Source organism: Gadus morhua, unplaced genomic scaffold, assembly GCF_902167405.1.
Source record: "Gadus morhua unplaced genomic scaffold, gadMor3.0, whole genome shotgun sequence".
Lineage (NCBI taxonomy): Eukaryota > Metazoa > Chordata > Actinopteri > Gadiformes > Gadidae > Gadus > Gadus morhua.
In genome coordinates this window covers 297887-310480 of record NW_021964151.1, presented here as the reverse complement: position 1 = coordinate 310480, position 12594 = coordinate 297887, and the positions used below count along the sequence as shown (strand labels likewise).

At 41.3% G+C, this 12594-nt stretch overlaps 1 long non-coding RNA gene, 2 other non-coding genes and 1 pseudogene across 3 annotated transcripts; 1 reads left to right on the top strand and 3 right to left on the bottom strand.

The window, feature by feature from the left end:
* Positions 1–2784: 2784 nt before the first annotated feature.
* Positions 2785–2898, bottom strand: LOC115539395 (uncharacterized; annotated as a pseudogene).
* A 337-nt stretch (positions 2899–3235) lies between these two features.
* Positions 3236–3400, bottom strand: LOC115539391 (U1 spliceosomal RNA). The gene has a single exon (XR_003975868.1). It is a non-coding gene; the product is annotated as a U1 spliceosomal RNA (small nuclear RNA).
* Positions 3401–3744: 344 nt separating this feature from the next.
* Positions 3745–3935, bottom strand: LOC115539393 (U2 spliceosomal RNA). Its single transcript, XR_003975870.1, has one exon. It is a non-coding gene; the product is annotated as a U2 spliceosomal RNA (small nuclear RNA).
* A 348-nt stretch (positions 3936–4283) lies between these two features.
* Positions 4284–6199, top strand: LOC115539385 (uncharacterized). Its single transcript, XR_003975863.1, has 3 exons — positions 4284–4370; positions 4934–5506; positions 5607–6199. It is a non-coding gene; the product is annotated as an uncharacterized LOC115539385 (long non-coding RNA).
* The last annotated feature ends 6395 nt before the right edge of the window (positions 6200–12594 follow it).

The window sequence follows — 12594 nt, the reverse complement described above, 5'->3', positions numbered from 1 at the left end:
TGTGTCGGCAGCACCCATACTGCAGGTCTTCCCCGCACAGCCACAGGCGACCTCCGTCCTGTTTCGTGGGACATCCTGCAGCCAGAGCTTTGTCCCTCCTGCACCAACAGTGAAGGCATTCATGCCTAACAAGTCCTCAAGGCCATGTGGGGCTTGCCACATGCCAAACTGTGGTGGACAGTGGAAGAGGTACAACCCTTTCAAGGACAAAGTGGCTGGAAGCATTCAGAAAATGTTTTCCTACTGTCCATCCACTAGGAAGTCCACTACCCCTGGCTTCGACAATGTGGTGTATGACAACTTTGAACTCTTTAAGAGTGTCGTGGATGCAGAGTTGGAAAGGAGGACTGTGTGTGTGTGTGTGTGTGTGTGTGTGTGTGTGTGTGTGTGTGTTTGTGAATAACTTACCTCTGTGATGCCACTGTTCCTGTGCCATCTGTAAGAGAGAGAAAGAGGCTTGTTTGTGTGTGTTTGTCTCTGTCTTTGTGTGGGTTATTAAAGTGCTTCAGCAAGCACTATCTATTTATTTATATCGTTCAAAAAAATGCAAAAAAACTTATAAAAAACTTTGTAGTATCCATTCTGGTCTATTTTCAATATCAAGGCCAATCTTTTTAACCTTAATCAGTTCCAATCTAACACAATCAGTTTACATACCCTTTAGTGGTTGTTCATGTTCAGATAATCTGTGTTTTTGTCATGCATGTTGTTTGTCTTTGTCAGCTTCATGTGTTTGTGATGTTTGTATGTATTTGTCTGCTTCAGTTTTAACAAAAGTTTGCTAAAGAAAACACAAAAAAACACAAAAGGGAGGAACAGCTTGAGCCTTTATTTGTTGATTGGTCACCTGAGTCTTTGGATAATCATGTTCATTATTGCACTTTAGCCTGTACAAGCCAATTGTTGACTTGTATCTTAAAGGGGTAGTTCGGAATTTTGGACATAGGGCCTGATTCCGAAGTGAGCATTGGTATTCTATATCACTGGAGACAGTTTTCAACACATTTCATTCAGTCCTTCTAGTTGCAGAGTTCGCTCGTGCTAGGCTAGCGCAAGTCAACGGGCAATGCTAGCCTGCAATTAAAAACAGTCTTACCCACTCCACAGTACACCCGAGGTAAATCAATTATAACGACAGACTATACATCTAAATGTCTGTTTATAGAATAATGTTAGAAATAAAACCAACCTTGCATTGCATTGCATTTTGAGGGAATTGCGGGGTCTCAGCAGCAGTGTTTATATTCCTGTACGTAGGCTACGGCAGCGGCGGACTGATACCTAGGTTACCTGCCGCTGTCATTGCTACAAACGCAGAGTACAGTGAACGAAGGAATTCTACAAGCGTATTAAATTAACAAGATATGGCCACGTTTGGAGGAGTTAGCGATGCATCTGCTTTTGAAGACGATTATGAGGAATTTGTTGTATCCAACGAACCGTACATGTACGAGCCGGTGTTTTGATGTCAAAGCCAGCAGCAACAAGCCACAGTTGAGTCCTTTCTGGATCTCGCACTGGAAATTGGTGGAAACTTTGTGGTGCCCATCTGTACCGTTTATTTCTACAATTTCTAAAAGCACACTGAACCATCATGTTGCCTAGTCGTTCAATTGCGCTTCTGTCCCACGCTTCTCTGTTTACGTTCTTCTGTCGTGATTCGGTTACAAACCTAACCAGCGCATAGTAGAATTCCGCTTCTGCTGAGAAAGTAGTCCCTCGATGATTCATGCGATGCATGGTTAGTTTTATTTCTAACGTTATTCTATCAACACAGACATTTAGATGTATAGTCTGTCGTTATAATTGATTTACCTCGGGTGTACTGTGGAGTGGGTAAGACTGTTTTTAATAGCAGGCTAGCATTGCCCGTTGACTTGCGCTAGCCTAGCACGAGCGAACTCTGCAACTAGAAGGACTGAATGAAATGTGTTGAAAACTGTCTCCAGTGATATAGAATACCAATGCTCACTTCGGAATCAGGCCCTATGTCCAAAATTCCGAACTACCCCTTTAAGTGCAAGTGTGTGTTCTTCAATTGTTGAGATTTTTGCATTATTATTAATGTTATTTATATGTGCCTTTCCTTTTGATGTGTGCATGTCTGTCAGCTCCATGTTTAACTAAATGTTTGCAAATGGTAGTACATGTTTGTCTCTCGTCTCATGCTCTCGTGTTCTCGCCTGTAGATCTGTACCTTGTTGTGGTGGGCGAGCTTTTAATTAAACAGATCTTGTTTACTTGTGTTTTATATGCATTGCCTTTTCAATGAAACCCATTCTGGGTGAAAAATAAAAGTTGTAAAAGAATTTGAGTCTCTGTGTGCTTGGCTTTCACAAGGGGTGGGGTAGTGGAAAGAAAAAACACACCAAAGAAATTAGAAGTCCTTGTGTCTTCTCTCCCGCAACCAGAGGTGTGAATACACCCCCACTTTGCTGGCTGCACTCCCTGTGTGGTCAAAATAATGAGTTCTGTGAATGGCTCTGTCATCCAGACAAAGTGAGTGCACTGAATACATTCTTATTATTTTTCTTAATTCAGCCCAAAAATGTAACAATTAAACACTTTTCCACTTGATAATATGAATCTCATCAGCTACATCAACTCAAAGTATGAAAATAATAAACAAAACATTCAGCAGACTAGCGGATTTTGATAATCTAGGCCTTGCACATAATATTTCTGGAAATAAAACCTCCCACCGGTGGCCACCACATGGAGCCGTCCGTTTTGATTCTCGATCCTTTATGAGCGATCCCTGGGTTGAGGGATAGGGACTTTGGGGGGTCATCAGCCATTCCCAGGGGGTCACCCATCCAAGTACTAACCAGGCCGGACCCTGCTTAGCCTCCGAGATCAGACGAGATCGGGCGTGCTCAGGGTGGTATGGCCGTAACCAAGAATTGTCGGGACCATATTAGTATTTATACAAGAGGAGCACGTAAGGAGTGAGAGTTCTACCATGGCCAGAGACGGGACTTGTACAGAAACAATGATTGGATCCATAATGAATGAAAGAAATGAATGAATGAATGAATGAATGAATGAATGAATGAATGAATGAATGCGTTATTCCAGACTCAGAGTTCCATATTTGAACGCAATGCATTACACTGCTTGGGCGTCATCGTTTGCGTGATCTTTTGAAGAAACGTAGCGATGCAAAACATGGTATGGACTACAATATAGCACGATGAAGCCATTCATAGCTATTATTTCTTTAGAACAACATGATCAGGGGAGAGCGCGAACGCAGTCCCCCACTACCAGAAATTATGCAATCGAGATTCCCACATTTGGGGAATTCGCACGGGTCAGCAACAGCCTCAGTGCAATGGCTGAGCCTCGCTATGGGTGAACCACCTTCTTGATCATGGTATCTCCCTTGCCAGGTAAGTATGAGTTGAACACGTTCAGGTGGGCTGAACGATGCCCACGCGTGTTCCCGTGGAGAACGGTTGCAAAGCATTCGGAGATGTCTAGACTTTAATAAACACTGTAGACCACCGGTCACACGATGACAGGCGAATCTGAAATCAGCGAGATGGAAGCATAACGAAAGGAAACCTGGAGATCCGAGTTATCGACACGCCACAGAAAGAATCCTTTTTTCTTTCTTAAACAACAGAATATCGTTGGAATAATTGTAAACAGTGCGTTTATGAATTGTAAATGACACTTTATTGTCTACAGGCGGACGGGTGTACTCTCAGGAGGAGTTTAGTTTTGTTTTTCACAGTGAGAGAGGGGTGCACCGGTCCTGGAGGTACTGCAATACCAGGTCGATGCGTGGAGTGGACGGGGCAAGCCCCTTTTCCATCTCCCAGTTCCAAAAATCAATTTAATATATGGTCCCCGGGTAGGGGACGTATCAGATATTAAACTGATAAGAACAGATACTACACTTGATCTTAGCCAAAAGGCCGAGAAGCGATGGCCACACATGCTCAGACCAAGAGGCGAGGTTCCCAGACACGTCGCCCCACGTGGCGGTTTAACAGACAACGAAAAAACAAAACAAAAGAATGACCAAGCACCCTGTGTGCGTGTTTGTGTGTATGTGAAAGCTGAAGAAATAAACCGAGGTCGCTACATCTCTTTGCTGCTGCCTGCTGGCAGTGTCACTAGGCCGTCTGCATGTTTCACAAATAGAGTTTGGAGCAGTGGAGGCTTCTATAAGACTACAGGTGAAGCAGTGCTTCACCAAAAAAATGTTAAAAAATAAATAAACCAACAATACTATCGAATACTGCCAAAATGGTGGTGCCCACGATTTCCCCGCCCCAACAACGTCAACACCCGGAACTCTATTGCAACCAATGAGCTCGAGTTGAAAAAGAAAATAGCTTACAGCACGTGGTTTCACTCAGGTAAATTGTATCCCCTTCACCGTTTGCTAGTTAATAATTCGACCTTTTTTTAAGGTTTGTATTAAGCTGTTTCGATTTTGTAGAAAGAGAAAAGATTTCGACCTTGTCATAACACGGTCGTTGTGTATAAAGGGAAGACGTAGAGGGTGCGTTTTTAGCTGCAGGGTAGACTTCAGTCAACCTATCGCCGTTTTGTCTGCGAGCAACCATATTACTCGTGGGTGGTCTCCTTTTAATCGGGGTAATCTAAGCTTTCCAACGGTGTATGGCATGACTATATGTACCCAGGGGTCGTTGAAATAATAAGCTGATTAATGTGTGTTTTGTAACGATAGCTAGGCGCGGCTAACGACACTGTTTACAATGAGTAAGGGCATACGTCGCATACCTGCAAACGTTTTCTTGGACAATTTGATGTGGATATGTGTTGATTTGGGTAAATGTGACTGTTTAGACAACAGCTGATGCGAGAGTAAGTGTAACATAAAGCAATTTGGCGACCGTGTTAATCTCTTGTTGCATGGGATGCGCTGCATACCTGGTAAACAGTAGTGTTATTCCAGATCCATGCCATCGCCAGGGAGACCTTTACCTGTGATGTCTGCGGGAAGAGCTTGGCCACTAAACCATCGCTGGTCAGCCATCAACAGCTACACCAGTACCCCAACATCATTTTGTACCGGCAAGGAGAGGCCAGGCTGTACTGTACAGAGGCAGCAAGGTCTGTGGCAGAGGCCCGCAGCAGCACTGTTGTTGACCCTAAATGGCTGGATCTCAAGACAGCAGAGGCGGCTGCCAAGAGGTCGGGGGCTGAGCTGTGGAAAGGTCAGCTGGTCATCACGTTCGGGTAGTACGCCGGTCAGACCTTCAGGTGGCTTGTGGAGAATGATGTCGGCTGGCTGGTGTGGCTGCTGTTCCAGTACTGCCAGCAGGGAGAGCAGAAGGAGCTGCTGAAGTGGCAGAAGGAGCGACTGCTCCTTCGGCCACAAGGTGACTCCTCACCTGAAAGTGCTGTCGGACGCACCGTTCCCGGAGGCTCCTGCGCTGCCAACATCCCTCCCTCCGCCAGACCGGCCTCAGGTCCAGTACCGGCTCATCTATCACGAGGCTGGAAAGAGACGTGGTGAGAAGCGGAGGTAAGTTGTCATAAGCACTTTGTTTCACCTGTTGGCTGTGGAAAGCAAATAGCACGCACGTCATATCAATACTGATCACATGTGTATTTTATGTTTCCAGATTATTTGTTGATGAGCCACAGCCTGTGACTCCCGCGAACCGACCCGTTCAGCCCACTGGGTTGTCGTCCTCCACCCGGCCGAAGCCTGCTGCGCTCACCCCCATTCTGCCGAGGCCTTCTGCGCCTACCCACCTCCAGCCGAGGCCACCCGCTGCGTTGACCTACGGCCCACCCCCTGTGTCGGCAGCACCCATACTGCAGGTCTTCCCCGCACAGCCACAGGCGCCCTCCGTCCTGTTTCGTGGGACATCCTGCAGCCAGAGCTTTGTCCCTCCTGCACCAACAGTCAAGGCATTCATGCCTAACAAGTCCTCAAGGCCATGTGGGGCTTGCCACATGCCAAACTGTGGTGGACAGTGGAAGAGGTACAACCCTTTCAAGGACAAAGTGGCTGGAAGCATTCAGAAAATGTTTTCCTACTGTCCATCCACTAGGAAGTCCACTACCCCTGGCTTCGACAATGTGGTGTATGACAACTTTGAACTCTTTAAGAGTGTCGTGGATGCAGAGTTGGAAAGGAGGACTGTGTGTGTGTGTGTGTGTGTGTGTGTGTGTGTGTGTGTGTGTGTGTGTGTGTGTGTGTGTGTGTGTGTGTGTGTGTGTGTGTGTGTGTGTGTGTGTGTGTGTGTGTGTGTGTGTGTTTGTGAATAACTTACCTCTGTGATGCCACTGTAAGAGAGAGAAAGAGGCTTGTTTGTGTGTGTTTGTCTCTGTCTTTGTGTGGGTTATTAAAGTGCTTCAGCAAGCACTATCTATTTATTTATATCGTTCAAAAAAATGCAAAAAAACTTATAAAAAACTTTGTAGTATCCATTCTGGTCTATTTTCAATATCAAGGCCAATCTTTTTAACCTTAATCAGTTCCAATCTAACACAATCAGTTTACATACCCTTTAGTGGTTGTTCATGTTCAGATAATCTGTGTTTTTGTCATGCATGTTGTTTGTCTTTGTCAGCTTCATGTGTTTGTGATGTTTGTATGTATTTGTCTGCTTCAGTTTTAACAAAAGTTTGCTAAAGAAAACACAAAAAAACACAAAAGGGAGGAACAGCTTGAGCCTTTATTTGTTGATTGGTCACCTGAGTCTTTGGATAATCATGTTCATTATTGCACTTTAGCCTGTACAAGCCAATTGTTGACTTGTATCTTAAAGGGGTAGTTCGGAATTTTGGACATAGGGCCTGATTCCGAAGTGAGCATTGGTATTCTATATCACTGGAGACAGTTTTCAACACATTTCATTCAGTCCTTCTAGTTGCAGAGTTCGCTCGTGCTAGGCTAGCGCAAGTCAACGGGCAATGCTAGCCTGCAATTAAAAACAGTCTTACCCACTCCACAGTACACCCGAGGTAAATCAATTATAACGACAGACTATACATCTAAATGTCTGTTTATAGAATAATGTTAGAAATAAAACCAACCTTGCATTGCATTGCATTTTGAGGGAATTGCGGGGTCTCAGCAGCAGTGTTTATATTCCTGTACGTAGGCTACGGCAGCGGCGGACTGATACCTAGGTTACCTGCCGCTGTCATTGCTACAAACGCAGAGTACAGTGAACGAAGGAATTCTACAAGCGTATTCAATTAACAAGATATGGCCACGTTTGGAGGAGTTAGCGATGCATCTGCTTTTGAAGACGATTATGAGGAATTTGTTGTATCCAACGAACCGTACATGTACGAGCCGGTGTTTTGATGTCAAAGCCAGCAGCAACAAGCCACAGTTGAGTCCTTTCTGGATCTCGCACTGGAAATTGGTGGAAACTTTGTGGTGGCCATCTGTACCGTTTATTTCTACAATTTCTAAAAGCACACTGAACCATCATGTTGCCTAGTCGTTCAATTGCGCTTCTGTCCCACGCTTCTCTGTTTACGTTCTTCTGTCGTGATTCGGTTACAAACCTAACCAGCGCATAGTAGAATTCCGCTTCTGCTGTGAAAGTAGTCCCTCGATGATTCATGCGATGCATGGTTAGTTTTATTTCTAACGTTATTCTATCAACACAGACATTTAGATGTATAGTCTGTCGTTATAATTGATTTACCTCGGGTGTACTGTGGAGTGGGTAAGACTGCTTTTAATAGCAGGCTAGCATTGCCCGTTGACTTGCGCTAGCCTAGCACGAGCGAACTCTGCAACTAGAAGGACTGAATGAAATGTGTTGAAAACTGTCTCCAGTGATATAGAATACCAATGCTCACTTCGGAATCAGGCCCTATGTCCAAAATTCCGAACTACCCCTTTAAGTACAAGTGTGTGTTCTTCAATTGTTGAGATTTTTGCATTATTATTAATGTTATTTATATGTGCCTTTCCTTTTGATGTGTGCATGTCTGTCAGCTCCATGTTTAACTAAATGTTTGCAAATGGTAGTACATGTTTGTCTCTCGTCTCATGCTCTCGTGTTCTCGCCTGTAGATCTGTACCTTGTTGTGGTGGGCGAGCTTTTAATTAAACAGATCTTGTTTACTTGTGTTTTATATGCATTGCCTTTTCAATGAAACCCATTCTGGGTGAAAAATAAAAGTTGTAAAAGAATTTGAGTCTCTGTGTGCTTGGCTTTCACAAGGGGTGGGGTAGTGGAAAGAAAAAACACACCAAAGAAATTAGAAGTCCTTGTGTCTTCTCTCCCGCAACCAGAGGTGTGAATACACCCCCACTTTGCTGGCTGCACTCCCTGTGTGGTCAAAATAATGAGTTCTGTGAATGGCTCTGTCATCCAGACAAAGTGAGTGCACTGAATACATTCTTATTATTTTTCTTAATTCAGCCCAAAAATGTAACAATTAAACACTTTTCCACTTGATAATATGAATCTCATCAGCTACATCAACTCAAAGTATGAAAATAATAAACAAAACATTCAGCAGACTAGCGGATTTTGATAATCTAGGCCATGCACATAATATTTCTGGAAATAAAACCTCCCACCGGTGGCCACCACATGGAGCCGTCCGTTTTGATTCTCGATCCTTTATGAGCGATCCCTGGGTTGAGGGATAGGGACTTTGGGGGGTCATCAGCCATTCCCAGGGGGTCACCCATCCAAGTACTAACCAGGCCGGACCCTGCTTAGCCTCCGAGATCAGACGAGATCGGGCGTGCTTTTTTTTTTATCTTTTATTATAAAAATAAATCAGATTTTATATACAAGCGTAATCTACACAGAGGGGAAAAAACATATACTTGAATTCAAATGTAAAATCACAAAATGAATAAAATAAAAGTAAACAATAACATCAGCATTTTAACAAATAGGTCCTCCTGCCAAGCATTATTCAATCCTATACATCAGTTTTCCTTTGTCATTGACAGAAATGAAACTGCATCCCTTAACAAAATGTTGAAATTCTTCCTTTTCATATTTAAAAATCAAACTTATGTCCTTTTTCAACCCCGATACAAAGTAGGCCCAGACAGATATTATTTTTTGTTCAAAATGTGCTAGATTCCTTCTTAGCCATACAGCATATCTAGCATGACTTAGTACATAGTTTATCATATTTATGTTTACTTTCTCTTTCTTTTCCCATACTCCAAACAGAAATGTTTTTTTCCAGTCCTTTCCCTCAAAATACTGCTTCCCCCAGTTCTCCTGCAAAAATTCCTTTAATTTCATGAAAAAGATCTTCAGTTTGTCACACTCATAATACAAATGCATTAATGTCTCCGGATCAGTTTTGCATATATCGCACTCCCTTCTTACATCCTTATTTATTTGGTGTATCACCACATTTGTGTACAGTCTGTTGTGCCGTAATTTAAAATCATGATCCTGACATTCTATACTATTTTTGCTTACATTCCACTGCTTCCATATTTGATTTCCTTCCATGCCTGGGAACACCTTTTCCCAAACCTTTTCCGATGCAGGTTCCTTAAATTCCTTTTGGATCAGCGCTTTATAGTAGTCCTTTACCTTTGAATCCCTTAGTGGTCTTTTTTCCCCATTATTTTCTATATATAACTCGGGGAACGTTATTTTCCTTTCTATAACCACGTTATTTTCTATTTGCCTCACCCAATCTATTGGTATGCTTTCTTTTATTTTATCGTACATATTTACAGTAGTGGTTTCGTTCATTTCTTCATCATACTCCTTAACTGCGTCTATTATAGCCTGGTATCTTAGAAACCCAGGTATGAATTCATATAGGCAATCTTTTATTTGCGTTAGTCCGGAATAAAACATTTTTTTATCCCATAGCATGTTATTGTTCATTTTTATCAATGGGTTACACCATATTGGTTGATTTATTACCTGACTGTATTTTGTGCATTCATATTTAATGTTTATTCTGTATTTCCCCCATGCATCAAACACCTCTTTATAATATCTAGGCACTTTCTCATACATGGAGTTTTTCATTATCATTATTAGACCGTTTTCTTCACATCTTCCATTTTTATATAAATATTCCTTAAAAACATTTTTCCATCCATAATCAACCCTATCGTACAGATACTTTTTAACAGTTTTTATTCGTATTGCTTTTTTCTTTATATTCAAGTCCACCAATTTCAATCCTCCTTCTTCATATTTCCCTATCAGTGTCTTTTGTGCTATTCTTGCCAGTTTCCCATCCCAAATGTAATTTGTAATTGTGCTGTTTAGCTCTTTGTGCACCCACTCTGGCATGTCTATCACAGTCAAGGCATAGACAATCTGGGATAGTATTAATGCATTTACCACTAAAACCTTCCCCTTTAATTTTAATCTCCTCGGCTTCCACGCATTTAATGTGTTTTTCACTTTATTTATTACTCCATTCCATGTCTCATCTCTCGCCTCCTTTTCTTTCACTCCCATATTTATCCCCAATATTTTCATATAATCATTTGAAATTCTAAAAGGTATGTTACAATCCTTTTGGTTTATATTTCCGACGCACATTATTTCAGTTTTGTCTATATTTACTTTAGCCCCTGCTGCTCTCCCATATATTTCCATTTTTCCCATTATCCTTTTCACGCTATTCATATTTTTTACCATGCATGTGGTGTCATCAGCATATTGCTGTATTTTGCTTTCACCCCCATTTGGCAATTTTATCCCCTCTATTTCCTTATCCTTCTTTATCATTTCCGCGAGACTTTCTGCAGTTAAGCTGTAAAGTACTGCCGATAGCGGGCACCCTTGCCTCACAGATCTCTCCAATGGAAAAGGATCTGTTATAGCTCCATTTATTTTTATCCTACTCCTTGCATTTTTGTACAATAATTTAATCCAGTTGATTATTCTTTGCCCAAAACCAAATTTTTCTAATGTGCAAAATAAAAAACTATGCTCAACCCTATCGAAGGCTTTATTAAGGTCCATACTTAAAATAATTCCACCATCCTTCCCCATGCATTCGATTGTGTCCCTTATTGTGCAAATAATGTCCGATATGTCCCTCCCTGGTATCCCATACGCCTGTGTTGGTGCTACGATTGTTGGTGCTGCTGTTTTTATTCTGTTTGCTAATACCTTTGTTAAAATCTTGTAATCCGTGTTTAGTACAGTTAGCGGCCTATAGTTTTCCAGTTTTCTTTTGCTTCCTTTATTTTTATATATGATCGTTATTAGTCCTGTTGCCAGCGACTCTGGTATCTCCTGCTCCTTCTCCATCTCTGCATAAATTATGTTTAAAATTGGGAGCAGATTGTCGATAAATGTTTTATAAAATTCACCTGTAAGGCCATCTGTTCCCGTACTTTTATTGGTATTCAATGACATTATTGATTCTTTTATTTCTATGTCTTTGATGTTGTCATCACACATACTTTTCTCATCATTTGTTATTGTTTTAACAATATTACCTAATACTGTATTTATATCTTCCTTCTTTGCATTTCCTTTTTTGTATAGATTTTTATAAAATGTCCCAACATTTCCAATAATGTCTACAAAATCATTTATTATCTCTCCATTTTCATTTTCTAACTCTTCAATATATACCCTTTCCTGTTTCCTTTTTTCTAATCCCAAAAAATAGCCTGTGCATCTCTCCCCCTTCATCGCATATTTCTCCCTACTCCTTGTTATTGCCCCCATACATTTATTCTGTTCATAAACGTCCAGTTTGGATTTCACCTTTATGTATTTTTCTATGCTATGTTTTGGATCCTTATCAATTCTTTCTGCCTCTTCTGCCAGCTCATCCTTCAAACATTTTATTTTCTCTCTTTCTTTAAAAGCCCGGACCTTTGCATATCTAATACTTATTGTCCTTATCTTTTGCTTCAGTCTTTCCCACCATAATCCCTTGTTTCTACACATGTCCATGTTCTTTTTTCCATTCTCTATGCAGGCAACTATTTTATTTCTATATCCCTCTTCCTCTAGGAGAGTACTGTTTAGGCACCACACTCCTCCTCCCCTTCTCTCTATCCCAGTACCAACCTCTATTGACAGGATTGCATGGTCACTGAATGATGTGAATTTATACACCATATTCTTTATAAATTTAACCATTGTCTGATGTGCTATACACAAGTCTATTCGGCTTTGTTTTAATTCCCCCATTACCATTTGCCTTCTTGAGTATTCTCTCCTGTTTGGGTTTTCGTTTCTCCATACATCAATTAATTGTTTTTCCTGCATTGTTTTCAGAAAAACCTTTCTTGAAGCATCATTTTTAAATTCCTTCCCTCTTGCCATATCCAACCTTGTACTTTTTAAATTAAAATCTCCCACTATTATACAGTTTCCCACACACCATTTTCCTAAATCCAAAAAAAAAGCCTTCCTGTCTGCTTCTATATTTGGTGCATATATATTAATTATTCTGTACTCTATCTTTTTGTATTTAAATTCTATGATTATGACTCTTCCTTTTTTATCTTTGTAGATTTCTTTGAGGTTTTCTACAGTATTATTTTTTATCAGGATTGCTACCCCACATGATTTATCCGTACCATGGTTTGCATACATCATGTCTGTCCATTTCGTTTTTATATCTTTCATGATATGGTCTGTCCAGTTCGTTTCTTGCAGACAT